The sequence below is a fragment of the Liolophura sinensis genome, chromosome 3, assembly GCF_032854445.1.
Source record: "Liolophura sinensis isolate JHLJ2023 chromosome 3, CUHK_Ljap_v2, whole genome shotgun sequence".
Classification (NCBI taxonomy): domain Eukaryota; kingdom Metazoa; phylum Mollusca; class Polyplacophora; order Chitonida; family Chitonidae; genus Liolophura; species Liolophura sinensis.
Window position 1 is genome coordinate 1,193,492 of NC_088297.1, and position 13,553 is coordinate 1,207,044.

Consider the following 13,553-nt stretch of genomic DNA (forward strand, 5'->3'; position numbering starts at 1 on the left):
GGACTTCGAGGCATTATTTCAATGAAAAACAAATCACACAGAAGTGAAAGGTAGTTTGAGATATCTAATGGCAGGGTAAGTTGGATTTGATTATGGTCATCCAATGGTTAAGATGGTGCAGACATTTAACATGTAGGGTAAAGTACATATCGCCGCCATTGCTTTTAAAGTAGCTTTCTTTTTACCTGTTGGCAAATCTCGCATTAAATCATGTCAGGCGCGTTTTCACAAAGAGGTAAGCTATGTATGGATCACGGCTATGGGGGAACCCACCACTGACTTGGTCGTATACCGTACAGCCATAGCTATCATCATTATCAAATTCATTCACCCGTGACGTAATGTTTGTCCTTAAGGCAAAAACAGGTCAGTGGTGCATTAACACCGTAAAAAACTTTATTTTGGTTATATGGAGAATAAACAGACGGATCGTTTAATTTTTTTTTTGCTGATTTGATCGTATGATACTGGTTGACCTTCCCACGTACTGCCCAGATTGTTTGAAACTACTTCTATAACATTGCTCTACTGGCGAACGAAAACCGGAAAATCACTCGAAACTGTTCCCCACCTGAAAAAGGTAAACTCTCCGTTGCATTTCTTGCAGATGGCATGGCTGTGTTGCTTATCTTCCTCACGTAGGCTTACATATCCTTCACATGTATCAAAAGTAGAGCGGATTCCCTTGCTGTACATGTGTAAATGGGACGTACTCTCCTAGCACTCCGCAGCGCTCTCCATAGCATCTCGTAATGTTAAATTTAGCGCCTCTGCCCTCCAACAATCTGAGTCGAAGGAAAAGCAGCAATTTAAGCAATGGAGGTAAACAGTATGAGACCATATGTTGTTAGATAATGATACAGGTTCTGGACTATGGAGATAAACGCCCTAGGGAATGAGAATAATAGAGCTGAAAAAAGAAAGTGGAATACAGATTATCAAAGATATAATCAATAAGCATACCTATATAAAACGAAACAACCAATTCCTACTAGGGGCTATACTGCTATGATAACGAATGGCTGAGAACAGAATTGTAAATCAATATACCTTTGAAGACGAAATGATAAAAAATACTTATTCATAAATAAAATGCGTGTAATAGATGTTGTAAAATGTGCTGATAAGCAGCAAGGAAACACTGATGTCCGCTGAAAGTTTGTTACCTGTGTATTGTTAGTCTGGAACTACATTTATTGCTCTGGCCACACTACTGGTAGGTAAGTGCGCATGTAACATATATAGACCCACAAGACACTCCAAAGGCAGGGAAAATACCAGAATGATGTGTATGTATCAGATTAAAGAGGAGTGCAGATGGTGACCTATTCAACATGTTGAAAACGACACTTTAATTTTTAGTTTATAGCCCGTCAGATAGGGAGAAATTGTAATATTTATTGATTTCATTTGGAGTTCGTACTTAGGATTATGTCACTTAGACGACGACTGCCGCTGCCACAGTGAGAGGAGAGCGAGTAGAGTCCAACTACATGTCACTGAAAGACTTTCCCACATACGGTAACAGAGGAAGTCAGCATGAGCTGGACTATCTCACAACGATGACGTTGGTGGAAATTTGTGAAAGATTAGAATAAAACACTCGGCCTCCTGCTTTATGGTTAAACAATGGCCACCCTCCGTCATCAGCACAATACACAGTACTTTTAAGTCAACAGTGTATAAATTGGTTGTAAATTTCAGTCAGTTTATTTGTAAAACACATTTATTGGTAAATGATTTGTCAAGTTCTATCAGTTGTAATATGTCTTATACATAATATATTACAAATTTACAGCTTCACATATGTGAGTGAAATATTTACAGCTTCTAAATTTCCACTGAGAGCAGTGTCGACGGAGAAATACGGCCTCTTGTCAATTTACTTCAGTTTGGATTTTATTCTAACTGCCCATGTAAATGCATAAATAGTAGCATTTTACACCCACTTAGCACCATGGCTTAAGCAAGTATTTGAAATACAAAATTAGGAAGGAATCATGCAAAGAGAAACAAGTAACTGTTTTGATTTCATGTTGAAATCACCAAGGAATGTTCTAGGTCAATGAATGAAATCAGTATATAAGGGGGGTATCACTTCAGCGTATATGTTATCAACAATCAATACATGTATCTCGGTAGCTGTTCTGTTGCAACTGTTTTCATGGTTGTACAGGGTAGGAGGTAGGAGACGTTTAACATTACACCATGATTTCCGTAATATCAGGTGGTTCCGTCAACATACATGTAGACAACAAAAACAACAAGATCATATCACCCAGCAAGCAGAAACAGAAACAACAAAATCATTTCATCCCACAAGCAGAAAGAGAAACAAGATCATATAACCCAACAAGAGGAAACAGAAATAAGATCATGTCAGCCAACAAGCAGAAACAGAAACAACAAGATCATATCAGCCAACAAGCAGAAACAGAAAGAACAAGATCATATCAGCCAACAAGCAGAAACAGAAACAACAAGATCATATCAGCCAACAAGCAGAAACAAAAACAAGAATATCATACCAGCCAACAAGCAGAAACAGAAACAACAAGATCATGTTAGTCAACAGGCAGAAACACAGACAACAAGATCATATCAGCCAACAAGAGGAAACAGAAACAACAGGATTATTTCAGCCAACAAGCAGAAACAGAAACAATAAAAAAACATTCCTCAAAGGTAGGAGAAAGTATAACTAAAATGGCATAAAATCATTTACTGTGCACTATAATTATTCAGATACACAGAAGATTGGGTCCAACAAAGGTCCGTCCGTTTTCGTTCACTCACAAAACTGGACCCCTTTAATATCTATTCACTATTTGTACTATTTGTGTATCAATTTTGCGTGACCGGTATGCAAGCTTTGGGTATCCAGATCACACGAACGGGTACAACCACCATGAACCTTTATCATTATACAAAAAAAAGTTAATTTGTAACACCTTGGGTCTGTATCATTTTTTTACATGTACAGCTCAGTTCTTTAGCTCGGTTTTACGACCGTTTGACGGCCTTTTGCCTAACCAGCGGTGCACATCGGATAGAAAAACGTACTTTTAAGCATCAGTTAACATGAGTTCACGATAAAAAGCTAACCGCATTATACTTCTCGACACCTGACGGTACAGTTTATGTTTGGCGCGTTGAAATTCTACCATTACCTTTGAGGTTTGTGTATTTTCTGTTTTCATTTTCATAATTTATACCTCAATCTATAACATTTTCTAGCAGCGTGTCAATCCCTGGTAAGGTGCAGCTTGTGTGTTTCCTATACCTTGTATATACCTTCTCACTCAATTCTCAATGTAGCGGTACCTCTGTAGCCTGCTTTTATTTTTTGCATATGTCACCCATATTTAGCTATTTGCAACTTTGTTCTAACCACATATTTGCGAAGCTATTGTAAAAGACATTACGCAGCAGTTGTCCAGCATGCCACCTGCTTTTAAATACCAGTATTAATGACGTCCTCAGATTCCTTGCGTTCCTGTTGTTACCAAGCTTATGGAGCTCAAAAGTATGAATAAGAAAAGCTGCTCTGGCAATATTTTCCAAATAAAAATATGGAAGTCCAACATATGAATGTATTAATGAGATTGTACTGCGTGTTGCTACCAAAAGTCAAGTTTGGTAGTAAATTCGATTGGTTTTAAGGAGAGCTGAATATTGATGATATATTAAAATGTATGTACATTATATGTATGTACACTTGAAATTTTATGTCGGAAAAAATTTAAAAGAAACAGACTGTAGCAGAGTGGCCTGTCCTCGGTGAGGTGTTGCGCTTTCCCCTAGCAGGATTTCTCCTCCCTAATATCTGAAATAGACCAGAAGCTTCTCCCTTCTTGAGAAGGCCTTAAAATTATGTAAATTTTTTTCATTTGTGGTATTTTTTTCTTTAAAAACTCACCAAAATATCTTTAGAGTGTATCATTTAAATGCCTTTTTTACTTATTTATTCACTTTTTTGCTTACTCAATGTGTTCCCTTGGTATAATGTCTACCTTTCCCACATTTCCTAGATGGATTTGGAGATGTATATACAAAAGAAGTGGACGGCGCTTTTCAAGTTCGCAAACTTCAGTCAAACCGGCAACTTGACTTTTGCTGAACTCATTGAGTATCCTGTCCAGCTTCTACGTGCCGGAAATGTGGAACACGCCTTTGTTTTAGCGCGAGCTTACAAAAAGCATTGGGACTCCATCCTCGAGGCCTTGGGCAAACCTAAAGACGAGGCGTCAGTGAGTCAGGATGACTGGGTTAAGGCTCAAACTATTGTCAGCAAACAGGATTGGTACCTCAGAGAACTAATACCAACTGCTACAATGGCTTTTTTGGACATTATGGACATAGACAAGGACGGCACAGTTAGTTTCGCGGAGTGGCGGAAGTATTACACGATGCAAGGAGTAAAAAGTGAGGAATTTATCCGCTCTACTTTCGCCAAGATGGATTCCAACAATGACGGCGTGATTTCGCGAAAGGAATTCGAGCATGCCCTGAAAGTTTACTGTACACGGCACGAACCAGGGAATGATTATTCGTTTTTGTACAATCTTGACTAGACGAAATCAATCGGACTGTCTCAAGGTGACCAAATGCTTCATGGGCACCACCTTCTCGACAAAATTAATCAGAAAGACTCTGGGTAAAGAAATGTTATGTTGACACCACTGTGCAGACGAGAAGTAGTATTAAGAAGAGTTTTCACTGGGTATTCAGTAGTGTTTATCCCGCTCTTTTGTGTAGACAAAATAGGCAGGATTAACACTAAGTAATCTCATACACGTATATCCATGTCACTTTATAGTGTAGACGAATTTAGCAGTATCCGCATTAACATTTTCAGATGTATTCAAGCCATTATATTGTGTAAACAAACTAAGCAGGAAACACTATTTTTCAGATGTCTTCATGTCACTATGCAGTGTAGACGAATGATGCAGAATTCACACTCAATGTTCAGAGGTACATATATTTATGTCACTATATAGTGTAGACGAAATCAGCAGGATTCACACTATGTAGTGGTATACATGTACATCCATGTTATTATCAAATGTAAACAAATTATGCAGGAGTCATACAAAAAATTCAGATGTAGTCATGCCCGTATATTGTGTAAACGAATTATGCAGGATTCACGCATAGTATTCATGTCACAAAATAGTGTAGATGAAATCAGCAAGATTCACACTAAGAATTCATGTACATGTATATTCATGTCACTATATTGTGTAGATGAATTCAGCAGGAGTCACACAAAGTATACAGATATATTCATGTCACTATATTGTACACACAAACTAAATAAGATTTATCCTCATTAACTATGTCATTATTCAGAAGACGATTTATATAGAATTCACTTTGAAACTTCAGATAAGAGCATTTCATTTTACTGAGTAGGTAGTTTAAATTCTCCCTGGATATTCAGTTGTGAGGTGGAAGGTTTTATTATGGTATTTGCTAGTGTGATGTGTACTCATAAAAATAAATAAGCTATTTCACCAATAAATACTAAGGTTTGTGTGTGACGTGACTGACAATGTGTTTCATATTATACACCTTGGACTTCGAAGACCTCAAGGCATTTAATTTAAAGAAAAACAAATCACAGAGAAGTGAAAGGTAGTTGGAGATATCTAATGCCACAGGTGAAACACGGTAAGTTGGATTCGATCACGGAAATCCAATGGTTAAGATGGTGCAGACATTAGACATGTAGGGTAAAGTACATATCGCCGCCATTGGTTTTAAGGTAGCTTTCTTTTTACCTGTTGGCAAATGTCTCATTAAATCATGTCAGGCGCGTTTTCACAAAGAGGTAAGCTATGTATGGATCACGGCTATGGGGGGACCCACCACTGACTTGGTCGTACACCGTACAGCCATAGCTATCTTATCATTATCAAATTCATTCGCTCGTGACCTAACGTTTGTCCTTAAGGCAAAAGCAGGTCAGTTGTACTTTAACACAGTAAGAATGTAGGTTTTCTTGTTTACAAGTGGAATAAAATGAAGGATTGTTTTATTTATTTATTTATTTACTTAATTGATTGGTGTTTTACTCCGTACTCAAGAATATTTCACTTATACGTTGTCAGCCAGCATTATGGTGGAAGGAAACCGGGCGAAAGCCGAGCGAAACCCACGGGTTTCATTCAACCGTGACTTAACGTTTGCCCTTAAAGCCAGAACAGGTTAGTCGTGCATTAACACAGTAAAAAAGTTCATTTTGGTTATATGGAGGATAAACAAACGGAATGTTTGATTTATTTTTTTTTACTGAATTGATCACATCTTGCTGGCTGACCTGCCCTTGTATGGCCTAGATTGCTTGAAACTATAACATTGCTCTACTGGCGAACGGAATCCAGGAAATCACTCGAAACTATTCCTCCCCTGAAAAAGGTAAACTGTCTCAGTTGCATTTCTTGCAGCTTGCATGGCTGTGTTGCTCATCTTCCTCACGTAGGCGTACATATCCTTCAGATGTATCAAACCAAGTGGGGATTCCCTCGCTGTACATGTGTGAATGAGACGTACTCTCCTAGCACTCCGCAGCGCTTTCCATAGCATCTCGTAATGTTAAATTTAGCGCCTCTGTCCTCCAAATATCTGAGTCGAAGGAAAAGCAGGAATTTGAGCAATGGAGGTAAACAGTATTAGACCATATGTTGTTAGACAAGAGTACAGGTTCTGGACTATGGTCAAGACTTGGATAAGGATAATAGGAGTTAAAAATGAGGCAACCCCGAAGTCTCTCACCAATGCGGTCGCTGTGAGTTCAAGCCCAGCTCATGCTGGCTGCCTCTCTGGTCGTACTTCCGGCAACCTGCGGATGGCCGGGGCTTCCCCAGTATAATGCTGGCCGCCGTCATATAAGACCAATATTGTTGAGTACGGCATAAAACACCAATTAAATAAATAAATAAATAAAAATGAGAGTGGAATAAACAATGACAAAGTTAATTTAGGTAAATAATTTAATTTTAAAAAAAGCAAAAAACCAAATTTTGAAAAGAGTCTACACAAGTATGATAGAAGAACAATATTGTAAATCGATGTACCTATGAAACCAGAATGATAAAAAAAAATTTTTTCTAAATAAAACGTGTGTGATTTTCTAAAATGTGCAGAGAAGCAGCAAGGAAACACTGGCGTCCATTAGAAATTTGTAACGCGTGTATTGTCTGGAACTACATTTATTGCTCTGATCTGCAGAGGAGTGCAGAGAGTGACCTATTCAAGATGGTAAAAATGACTCCTAATTGCCCAGCTTATAACCTGTCAGATAGGGACAGTGTGATATTTTTTTACTTAATTTGTAGTTTGTGTTTAGGATTATTTCACTTGTATGACGACTGCCACTGTCTGAGTGAGAGGAAACTGGGGAGGGTGCAACTACAGGTCTCTGGAAGACCTTCCCACATACGGTGAGAAGGGAGGTCAGCATGAGCTGAGCACCGAAAACGTTGATGGGAATTTATGAAAGATTAGAATGAAAAGCTCGGACTGCAGCTTGATGGTTAAACAGAGGCTACCCTCCGTCATCAGCGCAATACAAAGTACGTTTACGTCGGCACTGTCTAAATTGGTTGTAAATCTGAGTAAGTTTAAATGTAATACACATTTAAGGCTAAATGATGTAGGTCAAGGTCCATCGGGTGTAATATGTCTAATACATAAAATATTACAAATTTACAGCTTCACATATGTGGGGAAAATATTTACAGCTTCTAAATTTCTACTGAAATGCGTTTCTGACAAAGTTGCAACTAGTTCTTGCTATAAAATTACATCATGATTTTGACAATGAAGAAATAGCTGTTTGTTTGCTTCTTCACTTGTTGTTTGATTTTGTTTTGCTTTTTTTAAAGAAAACATATCGTTTTCATCCATATAAAACCTTCAAAAGACGGCTTGCCCAATATTACAAGTTATCGTGTGGATTTCTGTGCTTTTGAAGGCGAAGTGATTCACTTTCAAAAATAGCTATTTATGACTTACGGTCCATAGCACCCTCTTTTCTATTCAACAATACAGGGCAATAAAAAGAGACTGGCTCTTTATGATTACATCTCTATTTTTTCGGCTTATTATTTTCTTTCTCGGACTTGCTGTGGGATAGGGGTGGGTAGAGTTTCTTTTCAATGTTGAACCATACCATTAAATCTCACAAAATTTTCCCCTGTGGCAACACTACACATAGCACGGTGATGTGACCTTTATTAAGTGGCTGAACAGTCAACCATGTATCAGCGAACAGTGACAATCTGCGCATGGTCAAAACGTCCCAGGTACAGGAGGTGTATTAATTTAGTGTTACCTACCCTGGCGGAATATCACATCTATATTTCTAGTCTGGACAATTTCATGTTCATTTTGAGGTTTGTTTATTTCCTTTATGCTCACTATCGAAAATTTGTCACAAGAAAAATGTGATGTACATTGCATTATAGTCTGTTTCTTTTAACCTGTCGCCTATAATCAGTTCTCTCTAAAATCAGTGATATTCACTATCAAATTTATCTTCAGCGACGTCAGCGACGCGTAACAAGACAATCTCTACACATTCAAGTGTTGGGCATCCTTACTAGGAAGAATACTTTCTTTCAGATTCATAATGTTCAAGTAACTCTTTTCCTCGACTGGGCCAAAATTTCAACGAAAATAGTAGCAGTAATAGCAGTACATGTAATAACAAAATAGCAGTTGCAGTTGTAGCATATGTAGAAGTAGTAGCAGTAGAAGTAGTAGTACCAGAAGTATCAGCAGTGGCAGTGATTGTAGCAGTAACAGTTGTAGTAGCAGCAGATGCAGTAGAAGCAACAGTAGAAGTAACAGTTGTACTAGTAGTTGTTGTAGTTATAATGGTAGTAGCAGTAATAGTAATAACTGATATTAGAAGTAGCAGCAGCAACAGTAGTAGTGATATTAGTAGCAATAGTAGGAACGGCTGTAGCAGCCGTAGTTGTAGTGGAAGTGATGGTAATGATAGTAGAAATAGTAGTAACGGTAGAAACAGTTCTAGTAGCAGTAGGTGCATGAGATGTAGTAGTAGTAGTAGTAGTGGTAGTGGTGATAGTATAGTAGTAGTAACAGTAGTAATGGTACCTATATTTCGCCATAGCAGTGGTGGCATCTGTCGCAGTAGTAGTAATGGTACCTGTCGCAGTAGTAGTAGTAGTGGTCCGTGTACTTCGCAGTAGTAGTAGTAGTAGTGACACCTGTTGCAGTAGTAGTATTGATACCTTTCGCAGTAGTATTAGTATTAAGTGGTCGTCGCAGTAGTAGTAGTAATGATACCTGTCGCAGTAATAATAGTGGTATCTATCGCAGAGGTAGTACTGGTATCTGTCACAGAGGTATTACTGGTACCTGTAGGCCGCATTGGTAGCAGTGGTACCTGTCCCAGTAGTAGCAGTGGTACATGTCGCAGTAGTAGTGGAACCTGTACGTCGCAGTAGTTGTTGTGGAACCTGTACGTCGCAGTAGTAGTAATGATACCTGTTGCAGTAGTAGTATTGATACCTGTCGCAGTAGTACTACTGGTATCTTTCACATTAGTAGTTATGAGATCTGTCGCATTGGTAGTAGTGGTACCTGTACGCCGCAGTAGTAGCAGTGGTACCTGTCGCAGTAGTAATATTAGTAGCCGTAGTAATAGGTAAGGAGTATGTGTCCTAATTATTCACTTCATTGAATACATTTCCCATTGCGTTCTCAGATCGATCTGGAGAAGTACATACACAAAAAGTGGACGACGATTTTCAAGTTCCTAAACTTTAGTGCTAGTGGGCTGGCAACTTGTCAAGAATTCATGGAATACCCATGTCAACTCTTGCGAGCTGGACACGTGGAGGAAGCCTTTACCATAGCACAACCTTACAAAAAGCACTGGGACGCCGTGCTCGAGGCCCTGGGCAGACCCAAAGACGAGGAACCACTGAGTCAGGAGGACTGGGTTAAAGGTCAATCTATTGTCAGCCAACAGGATTGGTACTTCACTGAGTTTGTTCCCGTTTCTGCGTCTGCTTTCTTTGATGTCATGGGTAAAGACAATGATGGCACTATTCGTCTCGCGGAGTGGCGAGAATATTACGAGATGCACGGAATAACAAATGTGGACTTCATCCACAGTTCATTCCCCATAATGGATTCCAACAACAACAACTACATCTTTTGGGAGGAATTTGAGCATAGGCTACAAGTGTTCCACTCAAGAGACGACAAAATCAATGAAATGAGATCAACAACGAATACTCACTTGTAGTAGTGGTATCAATTTAGTCTGCTTCATTTGGGTATTCCGTTGCACTCACAGTAAAGTAGACGAAATTAGTTAGGCTGCCTTTGAGTATTCGCTTGCATTTGTGGTTGACCAATTAGCTGACAGATTTACTTGTAGTGTACAGCTGCAGTAAAAGCACCAATCAGTAGAACAGATCAATTTGATTTACACTGAATATTCAGTTAACATAATGGAAAGGGTCATTGAAAAATAAAGCGATTACTTTTTGCACAATAGCTTTTTGTGTATTGGAATAAATCACCCATGGAAAACGGTAATACTTTGTGTCCTTTGGTATGTGCACAGTGGGAGTTGTATACAAATGTCCTGACCGCTTTAGTGGTTATAGCATCCGGCTCGTTGAGGCCTGTTATCAAACCCGGGTCAGGGTGATACCAGAGATTTTCAAGATGTGACTTGTTGCTGCGTAGATAGGCCCTCCGATTTGAGGGATCAGAACAAGGAAACACGACCTGTTGTTACAGTGTCAGTTTAATGTGACTATGAGCGGTTTCAATCCTGGTGGCTGGAGGCTTCTTAGAAGTTAAATTAAAAAAAAAACTGTGACTTTTTATTTTGCCAGAAAAGTGGAATATGTGCACAGTTTATACAGCATGGTACTTCATAGCGGATGCGGGAACTCCGTGGTCGAGGAACCTAGATCCCCTGGATCCTTTCACTGCCCACGAATGTTGTGGATTGCGAAGTCAGCCTATCCCGGTACCTGCATAACAAACCGCTTAAATGAAAGCCACTTTAGCTCAAAAAGCCTACAATGTTGTTTTAATTTAGTTGCAGCTGTTTATGACAAATGCTTACATGTCATTGTGCATTGTGTAGTTTTGTACTTTTTCTGTTTGAAAATTCAGATTTGAAAAATCTGTCCTGAGCCGCTGTGGACGAGAGTTTAGTCGAACATGACAGTGTAATGGTTGACAAACAATCATACAGGTTAAAAATGCTTGGGTCACAGATTTCACCGCGTCACGTTGGGGATGCATGGTTTGGCCACAAGTTTTAAGTGCGGTAGTGTCGGTATGAGATATCCGACGGACCACACAAACGTCAATTCCTTTACCAGTCCCACGAAATGTTTATCAGTGTTTAACGGTGAATGCCAGAAAGGAAATGTGCTGCTAATTTTTACTTTGATGCGTGTAAGCTGACACCCTTAACTACGCGTGTACGGGCTACGAACACGAAAGCGTTTTAATGCATACTTTCAATTGACGGTAATTTTACGTGACAGAAAAAAAACAACCGGTTGATTTATAATGAAATAGTTACAATCTTTCCCCAAGCACATCGCAAATGATATTCGCTTCACTTTTCTGAGTCATTTCAAGCTACGTAACAGTATGTTACGTAATATCGTTCAGTTAAAACGCGGACTTGTAGAAATGAGTGCAGGGGAGTTTGTAGGTAGATAGTGGCCAGATATATGGTCGTCTCGTTCCGACAAGTCACAGTTTTACGTAGTTCAGCGTCAATATAAACACACATGAAACATAAGGTATACAAGCTGGGTGAATTACCTCCCTTCCTTACTTGTATGAGTATCGATCGTCGCGGAAAAAGGGGACTTCCATATTTTTATATCGTGTTTAATTACATCAAGGATATGAGACAGTGAATTTGTATTTCTTTTCAAAGTACAGAATGGTGTCAGAAATCTGATAGGAAAGTGACCAACCAATGTGGCCACTCCTGCCACAAATTTCACCGCCTCACTTTGGCCGCATATTTTTAGTGCAGTAATGTTGGTATGCGATGTGCGGTGGACCACGGTAAAGTCACTGCCTTGGCTAGCTGAAAACGACATCAATGTTGTGAAATGTCTAAGATAAACCGTGAATGCCACAGAGATAATGTGTTGCTGGATTTTTACTTTGATGCGTTTAAGTTGACATCCTTACCTATGCGTGAAGGGATACGAACAGAAACGCCTTTCAATGGATACTTTCCACTTACAGTTTTCCGATGTGTGAAAGAAAGAAAACACTCTCGGTTCTAAAACAATAGTCACTATGTTTCCTTAAGGAAGGTCAAATTGGCATTCGCTTCAATTTGTTGAGGTTCGTTTCATACAATGTAATAGAAGGTAACGCACTATCGTTTAGGCAACACGCTGATATGTAGAAATGAGTGCAGATGATTTCGTGCACAGACAATGCCGAGAAATATGTTCGTTTGTCCTCACGAGTCACAGTTTTACATAGTTATGTACTAAGAATAGTTTTATACGTGTTACTAACTATGATGGTTATCTTATATAGACGTGATGAATGGCGCTGATATGTGTGTTCAAGTAACTACATGTTGGTAATATATTGCGATCTGACTGATTGCTCAATGTTACCACTGACGTTCGCTTTGAACACAATATTTCGGACATATTACGACAGCACATCCAGGTACAGGCCAGTCAGAATGCCGGCGTAAATATACTGATGCCGGCATGAGACATTATGTCGGACACCTGCAGGCCTGACATCCCGCCCAATCAGAACATCAAACCTCCTACAGCCGATAACCATTAAGTTGACACCTGTAGGCCTGACATCCCAACCAGTCAGAAATTACTAACACCAAGCCTCCTACAACCGATAAACATTCTAATTCTGAGTCACAAAACATGAAGCCAAATGTAACATTTTGTAAACTCTTTGAATGGAGACCATCGTCGGGCTGAACGCCGTATTACCTCCAGCAAATGAGGAGAACGTTTATCTACCACCATGGCGCCAAATTATTTCAAGATACATAAATCTTTCCTATTATCCGAAAGCATGCATCCATGTAAGGCACAGTCATTATTTATATATAAACGGTGATAAAAAATATTCCGTAGAGAAATAATCAGAAACAGACGGCTAGAGAACATAATGTTGCGTTCAGTTAGGATTTGTGCAAACCACGGGACTTGCTCTTTTGGCAGAAGTGGGAACCCCTTCTGAGATAATTCCTTATGTCGAAACCAGCCTATACACAAAGTGTATGGTGCTTTATTTTAACTCATTCCCAATCTCGACCAGCAGCCACCGAACTACAACGTTAGTTGTTTAATTTGTAATAATACAGGCATATTTCAGTGGAAGTATTGGAATATACATGTAGGAGTTAAAATGTCTCCTGTAGGCCTATAGCTATAATATACACTGGGTAATCTGTCTCACGTTACAGTAATGTGGCTCTGTTTTAAATCAGGATGCTGGAAAATGAGGAAATAGTACTTATTGAGAGAAGG